We start from the raw sequence: 8046 nt of genomic DNA on the forward strand, positions 1-8046 counted from the left end.
CGTTCCTGGTGGCACTGCAATACCATGTCAATGCAAGGAGTGAAGAGAGCAAGCCCCAGTTTTCACCTCCCACTGCTCAAAAATGCATTTAATATTTAATCCCCATATAGGGGACATATCAGATATTAAACTGATAAGAACAGATACTACACTTGATCTTAGCCAAAAGGCCGAGAAGCGATGGCCCACAGGTGTCTGGGGCCAATCCAAGATCTTGGCACACAAGTCAGTTGTTGTGGTGCCATGTTTTTAAGGGCGCATAACAAAGGCTGCTGCTGCTGATCACCTCCGCCCCAAGGTTGACCTAAGTGCACCTCTGAGCCTTGACAGACAGCTGCTTGACATTTGACACACTCAAAGGGCGCAGCCTTACAGCAAAGCCCACCAAAAATAACTTAAACTCTTGAATGTCCCTCTCCACGGAAGTCTTTAGTAAAAGGCGAAAGACTTTTGCATTTTGAAGAGAAACCAGAGTCAACGTAGCCCCTGTCCTGGAGAGCAGCCGAGGAGTCTATCCGCCGGAGTCACCACAGTCTCGGTCGGCCGGCCGGCCGGCCCCCTTGGGACGGCCTTCCTTCAACGTTTTTGCTTAGTCGGCCAATAAGCCGCCCAGATTTGACTGCATGTTTGGAAGCGCTTTCCTACTGTCGGTTGTGCGCTGCAGTTTTCTATCAGTCGCTGAGGCTGGGGCACATTCCTTGCTCACTGGCACACCTCCAACATTTAGTGGTAGACGTGAGTGCATGAGCAAAGCAGCTCCGTGTCACACTGAGCAGTACAAACTGCCGGGCCATTTCCCACCTCATCCGGGCTTCTGAAATGGTGAGTTGCTCCTGGCATCACTTCAACATCAGGTCACTGCACGGAGTGAACAGAGCAAGCGCCAAAGTATTAACCCTTGGCATGATGGCCATGAATCCATCCCAAACAATCGAGTTCTTCTACAAAGAGTTGGGAAAGGGAGCGTGACATTTGCTTTGAGCTAAAAGACAACACCCACAACCATCACGTTCCCAGCAACTTGGAAAGACTGGGGATGTTGCTCCGCAAGGACGTGAGAAGTTTGGAGATGGGCACACAACGTTGAACTTCGGGCGGCTGACCTTTGCTTACAACGACATCATCGGGGGAAAGCGCGGACGCAGCGCCCCACTAGCAAAAATTATGCAGTCAAGACTCCCACGTTTGGGGAATTTGCAGGGGTCAACACAGCCGGAGTGCAATGGCTGAGCCTCGCCCTGGGTGAACCGCCTTCTTGATCATGGTATCTCCCCTGCCAGGTAAGTATGAGGTGTACTCGCCAAACACCGGGTGGCTCTTGCCAGACACAGCTCTTTGGCTGATGGTGCTGGAAATGAATAATCCCAGAGGCCAATGCCTTGACTCAGTTGCTCGTTAATGCTGTGCTATGTTCAACTTCAACCTCCAGCACACATTGGAGAGGAAACACTCGACCTTTTTTACTGGCATACCTGGCTGTCGTTTCCTATAGATTCAGCAACAACTGGACATGACGGCACCAACAGCCGCTTGCCCACCTCGGTGTCGCTTCCCGATACCGGACTAGAGTGTAGCATGTGGTGAAGATAAAGGCTGAAGTGCAGTGTGTCCGAAAGGCTGACTTTTGAGCCCCGCCACGCGCAGGGGGCCTTGCCCAGTCCATAAAAGCAGTCTGTGTCCCCAACCCCCCGGCTTACGGCCATACCACCCTGAGCACGCCCGATCTCGTCTGATCTCGGAAGCCAAGCAGGGTCGGGCCTGGTTAGTACTTGGATGGGAGACTGCCTGGGAATACCAGGTGCTGTAAGCTTTTACACCGCTGCACGCTTTTGCACTGCTGCTTCCTTACAAGAAACATGCCCCTCCACGAGCAGGGGCCTTGCCTAGTCCATAAAGGCACTCTCTGTCGCCAGCCCCTCGGCTTACGGCCATACCACCTGGAGCCGCCGATCTGGAGTCCTGATCTCGCGGAAGCTAAGCAGGGTGGGCGGGTTAGTACTTGGATGGGAGACCGCCTAGAATACCCGGGTGCTGTGGCTACGCTGCTGCTGCTTAGCTCATACAGAAACATGGGCTCGCAATTAAATTGGCACAGGCACGGGTTGAGTAATGCTTTCTGCTTAGCTTTGCTTTTCTAGAAAAAAAAAGAATGGTGCGTTCCTGGGTAACTGGCCAGGTCAATGCAAAGAGGAGTGAAGAAGAGGCAAGCCTTACCAGTTTTCACCTCCCACTGCTCAAAAATGCATTTAATATTTAATCCCCATATAGAGGACATATCAGATATTAAACTGATAAGAACAGATACTACACTTGATCTTAGCCAAACGGCCGAGAAGCGATGGCCCACAGGTGTCTGGGGCCAACCCAAGATCCTGGCACACAAGTCAGTTGTTGTGGTGCCATGTTTTTAAGGGCGCATAACAAAGGCTGCTGCTGCTGATCACCTCCGCCCCAAGGTTGACCTAAGTGCACCTCTGGGCCTTGACAGACAGCTGCTTGACATTTGACACACTCAAAGGGCGCAGCCTTACAGCAAAGCCCACCAAAAATAACTTAAACTCTTGAACGTCCCTCTCCACGGAAGTCTTTGGTAAAGAAGCGAGAAAGGCTTGTGCATTTGAAGAAACCAAGTCCGCGTGGCCTGTCCTGGAGGCAACCCGAGGTCTATCGCTTGGTCACCACAGTCTCATTCGACGGCCGGCCGGCCACCTTGGGACGGCCTTCCTTCAACGTTTTTGCTTAGTCGGCCAATAAACCGCCCAGATTTGACTGCATGTTTGGAAGCGCTTTCCTACTGTCAGTTGTGCGCTGCAGTTTTCTATCAGTCGCTGAGGCTGTGGCACATTCCTCGCTCACTGGCACACCTCCAACATTTAGTGGTAGACGTGAGTGCATGAGCAAAGCAGCTCCGTGTCACACTGAGCAGTACAAACTGCCGGGCCATTTCCCCCCTCATCCGGGCTTCTGAAATGGTGAGTTGCTCCTGGCATCACTTCAACATCAGGTCCCTGCACGGAGTGAACAGAGCAAGCGCCAAAGTATTAACCCTTGGCATGATGGCCATGGATCCATCCCAAACAATCGAGTTCTTCTACAAAGAGTTGGGAAAGGGAGCGTGACATTTGCTTTGAGCTAAAAGACAACACCCACAACCATCACGTTCCCAGCAACTTGGAAAGACTGGGGATGTTAGCGCGAGTTTGGAGATGGGCACTCAACGTTGAACTTCGGGCGGCTGACCTTTGCTTACAACGACATCATCGGGGGAAAGCGCGGACGCAGCACCCCACTAGCAAAAATTATGCAGTCAAGACTCCCACGTTTGGGGAATTTGCAGGGGTCAACACAGCCGGAGTGCAATGGCTGAGCCTCGCCCTGGGTGAACCGCCTTCTTGATCATGGTATCTCCCCTGCCAGGTAAGTATGAGGTGTACTCGCCAAACACCGGGTGGCTCTTGCCAGACACAGCTCTTTGGCTGATGGTGCTGAAATGAATAATCCCAGAGGCCAATGCCTTGACTCAGTTGCTCGTTAATGCTGTGCTATGTTCAACTTCAACCTCCAGCACACATTGGAGAGGAAACACTCGACCTTTTTTACTGGCATCCCTGGCTGTCGTTTCCTATAGATTCAGCAACAACTGGACATGACGGCACCAACAGCCGCTTGCCCATCTCGGTGTCGCTTCCCGATACTGGACTAGAGTGTAGCATGTGGTGGAGATAAAGGCTGAAGTGCAGTGTGTCCGAAAGGCTGACTTTTGAGCCCCGCCACGCGCAGGGGGCCTTGCCCAGTCCATAAAAGCAGTCTGTGTCCCCAACCGCCCGGCTTACGGCCATACCACCCTGAGCACGCCCGATCTCGTCTGATCTCGGAAGCCAAGCAGGGTCGGGCCTGGTTAGTACTTGGATGGGAGACCGCCTGGGAATACCAGGTGCTGTAAGCTTTTACGCTGCGCGCTTTTACGCTGCTGCTTCACTTACAAAAACATGCCCTCCCGCGAGCAGGGGCCGCCTGAATCGTAAAGGCACTCTCTGTAAGCCAGCCCTCGACTACGGCCATACCACCTGAGCATGATCTCGTCTGATCTCGGGAAGCTAAGCAGGGTCGGGCAGGTTAGTACTTGGATGGGAGACGCCTGGGAATACCAGGTGCCAGCCAAGCTTTACGCTGCTGCTGCTGCTTCGCCCACAAGAAACATGGGCTCGCAATTAAATTGGCCCTTTGAGCGCGGGTTGATGTCTTTCTGGATTTCAGCACCCGGCTTTACTTTTCACAGAAAAAGAGAATGGTGCACGTTCACCAGGTGGCACTGCAATACCAGGTGAAATGCAAAAGGGTGAAGAAACCGAGCCCAGTTTTTCACCTCCCACTGCTCAAAAATGCGTTTAATATTTAATCCCCATATAGAGGACATATCAGATATTAAACTGATAAGAACAGATACTACACTTGATCTTAGCCAAAAGGCCGAGAAGCGATGGCCCACAGGTGTCTGGGGCCAACCCAAGATCTTGGCACACAAGTCAGTTGTTGTGGTGCCATGTTTTTAAGGGCGCATAACAAAGGCTGCTGCTGCTGATCACCTCCGCCCAAAGGTTGACCTAAGTGCACCTCTGAGCCTTGACAGACAGCTGCTTGACATTTGACACACTCAAAGGGCGCAGCCTTACAGCAAAGCCCACCAAAAATAACTTAAACTCTTGAACGTCCCTCTCCACGGAAGTCTTTAGTAAAAAGCGAAAGACTTGTGCATTTTGAAGAGAAACCAGAGTCAACGTAGCCCCTGTCCTGGAGAGCAGCCGAGGAGTCTATCCGCCGGAGTCACCACAGTCTCGGTCGGCCGGCCGGCCGGCCACCTTGGGGCGGCCTTCCTTCAACGTTTTTGCTTAGTCGGCCAATAAACCGCCCAGATTTGACTGCATGTTTGGAAGCGCTTTCCTACTGTCGGTTGTGCGCTGCAGTTTTCTATCAGTCGCTGAGGCTGTGGCACATTCCTTGCTCACTGGCACACCTCCAACATTTAGTGGTAGGCGTGAGTGCATGAGCAAAGCAGCTCCGTGTCACACTGAGCAGTACAAACTGCCGGGCCATTTCCCACCTCATCCGGGCTTCTGAAATGGTGAGTTGCTCCTGGCATCACTTCAACATCAGGTCACTGCACGGAGTGAACAGAGCAAGCGCCAAAGTATTAACCCTTGGCATGATGGCCATGGATCCATCTCCAACAATCGAGTTCTTCTACAAAGAGTTGGGAAAGGGAGCGTGACATTTGCTTTGAGCTGAAAGACAACACCCACAACCATCACGTTCCCAGCAACTTGGAAAGACTGGGGATGTTGCTCCGCAAGGACGTGAGAAGTTTGGAGATGGGCACACAACGTTGAACTTCGGGCGGCTGACCTTTGCTTACAACGACATCATCGGGGGAAAGCGCGGACGCAGCACCCCACTAGCAAAAATTATGCAGTCAAGACTCCCCCGTTTGGGGAATTTGCAGGGGTCAACACAGCCGGAGTGCAATGGCTGAGCCTCGCCCTGGGTGAACCGCCTTCTTGATCATGGTATCTCCCCTGCCAGGTAAGTATGAGGTGTACTCGCCAAACACCGGGTGGCTCTTGCCAGACGCAGCTCTTTGGCTGATGGTGCTGGAAATGAATAATCCCAGAGGCCAATGCCTTGACTCAGTTGCGCGTTAATGCTGTGCTATGTTCAACTTCAACCTCCAGCACACATTGGAGAGGAAACACTCGACCTTTTTTACTGGCATACCTGGCTGTCGTTTCCTATAGACTCAGCAACAACTGGACATGACGGCACCAACAGCCGCTTGCCCATCTCGGTGTCGCTTCCCGATACTGGACTAGAGTGTAGCATGTGGTGGAGATAAAGGCTGAAGTGCAGTGTGTCGAAAGGCTGACTTTTGAGCCCCGCCACGCGCAGGGGGCCTTGCCCAGTCCATAAAAGCAGTCTGTGTCCCCAACCCCCCGGCTTACGGCCATACCACCCTGAGCACGCCCGATCTCGTCTGATCTCGGAAGCTAAGCAGGGTCGGGCCGGGTTAGTACTTGTATGGGAGACCGCCTGGGAATACCAGGTGCTGTAAGCTTTTACGCTGCTGCTGCTGCTTCCTTACAAGAAACATGGGCTCGCAATTAAATTGACGCACAGGCGCGGGTTGATGTCTTTCTGGTTTCAGCTTCGCTTTGCTTTTCACAGAAAAAAGAGAATGGTGCACCGTTCCTGGTGGCACTGCAATACCAGGTCAATGCAAGGAGTGAAGAGAGCAAGCCCCAGTTTTCACCTCCCACTGCTCAAAAATGCATTTAATATTTAATCCCCATATAGAGGACATATCAGATATTAAACTGATAAGAACAGATACTACACTTGATCTTAGCCAAAAGGCCGAGAAGCGATGGCCCACAGGTGTCTGGGGCCAACCCAAGATCTTGGCACACAAGTCAGTTGTTGTGGTGCCATGTTTTAAGGGCGCATAACAAAGGCTGCTGCTGCTGATCACCTCCGCCCCAAGGTTGACCTAAGTGCACCTCTGAGCCTTGACAGACAGCTGCTTGACATTTGACACACTCAAAGGGCGCAGCCTTACAGCAAAGCCCACCAAAAATAACTTAAACTCTTGAACGTCCCTCTCCACGGAAGTCTTTAGTAAAAGGCGAAAGACTTGTGCATTTTGAAGAGAAACCAGAGTCAACGTAGCCCCTGTCCTGGAGAGCAGCCGAGGAGTCTATCCGCCGGAGTCACCACAGTCTCGGTCGGCCGGCCGGCCGGCCACCTTGGGACGGCCTGCCTTCAACGTTTTTGCTTAGTCGGCCAATAAACCGCCCAGATTTGACTGCATGTTTGGAAGCGCTTTCCTACTGTCGGTTGTGCGCTGCAGTTTTCTATCAGTCGCTGAGGCTGTGGCACATTCCTCGCTCACTGGCACACCTCCAACATTTAGTGGTAGACGTGAGTGCATGAGCAAAGCAGCTCCGTGTCACACTGAGCAGTACAAACTGCCGGGCCATTTCCCACCTCATCCGGGCTTCTGAAATGGTGAGTTGCTCCTGGCATCACTTCAACATCAGGTCACTGCACGGAGTGAACAGAGCAAGCGCCAAAGTATTAACCCTTGGCATGATGGCCATGGATCCATCTCCAACAATCGAGTTCTTCTACAAAGAGTTGGGAAAGGGAGCGTGACATTTGCTTTGAGCTAAAAGACAACACCCACAACCATCACGTTCCCAGCAACTTGGAAAGACTGGGGATGTTGCTCCGCAAGGACGTGAGAAGTTTGGAGATGGGCACACAACGTTGAACTTCGGGCGGCTGACCTTTGCTTACAACGACATCATCGGGGGAAAGCGCGGACGCAGCACCCCACTAGCAAAAATTATGCAGTCAAGACTCCCACGTTTGGGGAATTTGCAGGGGTCAACACAGCCGGAGTGCAATGGCTGAGCCTCGCCCTGGGTGAACCGCCTTCTTGATCATGGTATCTCCCCTGCCAGGTAAGTATGAGGTGTACTCGCCAAACACCGGGTGGCTCTTGCCAGACACAGCTCTTTGGCTGATGGTGCTGGAAATGAATAATCCCAGAGGCCAATGCCTTGACTCAGTTGCTCGTTAATGCTGTGCTATGTTCAACTTCAACCTCCAGCACACATTGGAGAGGAAACACTCGACCTTTTTTACTGGCATACCTGGCTGTCGTTTCCTATAGCTTCAGCAACAACTGGACATGACGGCACCAACAGCCGCTTGCCCATCTCGGTGTCGCTTCCCGATACTGGACTAGAGTGTAGCATGTGGTGGAGATAAAGGCTGAAGTGCAGTGTGTCCGAAAGGCTGACTTTTGAGCCCCGCCACGCGCAGGGGGCCTTGCCCAGTCCATAAAAGCAGTCTGTGTCCCCAACCCCCCGGCTTACGGCCATACCACCCTGAGCACGCCCGATCTCGTCTGATCTCGGAAGCCAAGCAGGGTCGGGCCTGGTTAGTACTTGGATGGGAGACCGCCTGGGAATACCAGGTGCTGTAAGC

The 8046-nt window shown here is 52.6% G+C and overlaps 15 non-coding genes across 15 annotated transcripts; 4 read left to right on the forward strand and 11 right to left on the reverse strand.

The window, feature by feature from the left end:
• LOC122763502 lies at positions 1 to 182 on the reverse strand (the record flags this gene model as incomplete). Its single annotated transcript, XR_006359149.1, has 1 exon — positions 1 to 182. It is a non-coding gene; the product is annotated as a U2 spliceosomal RNA (small nuclear RNA).
• A 182-nt stretch (positions 183 to 364) lies between these two features.
• On the reverse strand, positions 365 to 477 carry LOC122763508. The gene has a single exon (XR_006359154.1). It is a non-coding gene; the product is annotated as a U5 spliceosomal RNA (small nuclear RNA).
• Positions 478 to 1124: 647 nt separating this feature from the next.
• LOC122763499 lies at positions 1125 to 1288 on the reverse strand. Its single transcript, XR_006359146.1, has one exon. It is a non-coding gene; the product is annotated as a U1 spliceosomal RNA (small nuclear RNA).
• Positions 1289 to 1691: 403 nt separating this feature from the next.
• LOC122763510 lies at positions 1692 to 1810 on the forward strand. Its single transcript, XR_006359156.1, has one exon. It is a non-coding gene; the product is annotated as a 5S ribosomal RNA (ribosomal RNA).
• A 334-nt stretch (positions 1811 to 2144) lies between these two features.
• LOC122763504 lies at positions 2145 to 2340 on the reverse strand. Its single transcript, XR_006359151.1, has one exon. It is a non-coding gene; the product is annotated as a U2 spliceosomal RNA (small nuclear RNA).
• A 921-nt stretch (positions 2341 to 3261) lies between these two features.
• On the reverse strand, positions 3262 to 3425 carry LOC122763497. Its single transcript, XR_006359144.1, has one exon. It is a non-coding gene; the product is annotated as a U1 spliceosomal RNA (small nuclear RNA).
• Positions 3426 to 3827: 402 nt separating this feature from the next.
• LOC122763496 lies at positions 3828 to 3946 on the forward strand. The gene has a single exon (XR_006359143.1). It is a non-coding gene; the product is annotated as a 5S ribosomal RNA (ribosomal RNA).
• A 340-nt stretch (positions 3947 to 4286) lies between these two features.
• Positions 4287 to 4482, reverse strand: LOC122763503. Its single transcript, XR_006359150.1, has one exon. It is a non-coding gene; the product is annotated as a U2 spliceosomal RNA (small nuclear RNA).
• A 182-nt stretch (positions 4483 to 4664) lies between these two features.
• On the reverse strand, positions 4665 to 4777 carry LOC122763509. The gene has a single exon (XR_006359155.1). It is a non-coding gene; the product is annotated as a U5 spliceosomal RNA (small nuclear RNA).
• A 647-nt stretch (positions 4778 to 5424) lies between these two features.
• On the reverse strand, positions 5425 to 5588 carry LOC122763500. Its single transcript, XR_006359147.1, has one exon. It is a non-coding gene; the product is annotated as a U1 spliceosomal RNA (small nuclear RNA).
• A 402-nt stretch (positions 5589 to 5990) lies between these two features.
• LOC122763506 lies at positions 5991 to 6109 on the forward strand. The gene has a single exon (XR_006359153.1). It is a non-coding gene; the product is annotated as a 5S ribosomal RNA (ribosomal RNA).
• Positions 6110 to 6227: 118 nt separating this feature from the next.
• LOC122763501 lies at positions 6228 to 6420 on the reverse strand. Its single transcript, XR_006359148.1, has one exon. It is a non-coding gene; the product is annotated as a U2 spliceosomal RNA (small nuclear RNA).
• Positions 6421 to 6601: 181 nt separating this feature from the next.
• LOC122763505 lies at positions 6602 to 6714 on the reverse strand. Its single transcript, XR_006359152.1, has one exon. It is a non-coding gene; the product is annotated as a U5 spliceosomal RNA (small nuclear RNA).
• Positions 6715 to 7361: 647 nt separating this feature from the next.
• On the reverse strand, positions 7362 to 7525 carry LOC122763498. Its single transcript, XR_006359145.1, has one exon. It is a non-coding gene; the product is annotated as a U1 spliceosomal RNA (small nuclear RNA).
• A 403-nt stretch (positions 7526 to 7928) lies between these two features.
• On the forward strand, positions 7929 to 8046 carry LOC122763511 (the record flags this gene model as incomplete). The annotated part of the gene is made up of 1 exon (XR_006359157.1): positions 7929 to 8046. It is a non-coding gene; the product is annotated as a 5S ribosomal RNA (ribosomal RNA).

Source organism: Solea senegalensis, unplaced genomic scaffold (genome assembly GCF_019176455.1).
Source record: "Solea senegalensis isolate Sse05_10M unplaced genomic scaffold, IFAPA_SoseM_1 scf7180000016905, whole genome shotgun sequence".
Lineage (NCBI taxonomy): Eukaryota > Metazoa > Chordata > Actinopteri > Pleuronectiformes > Soleidae > Solea > Solea senegalensis.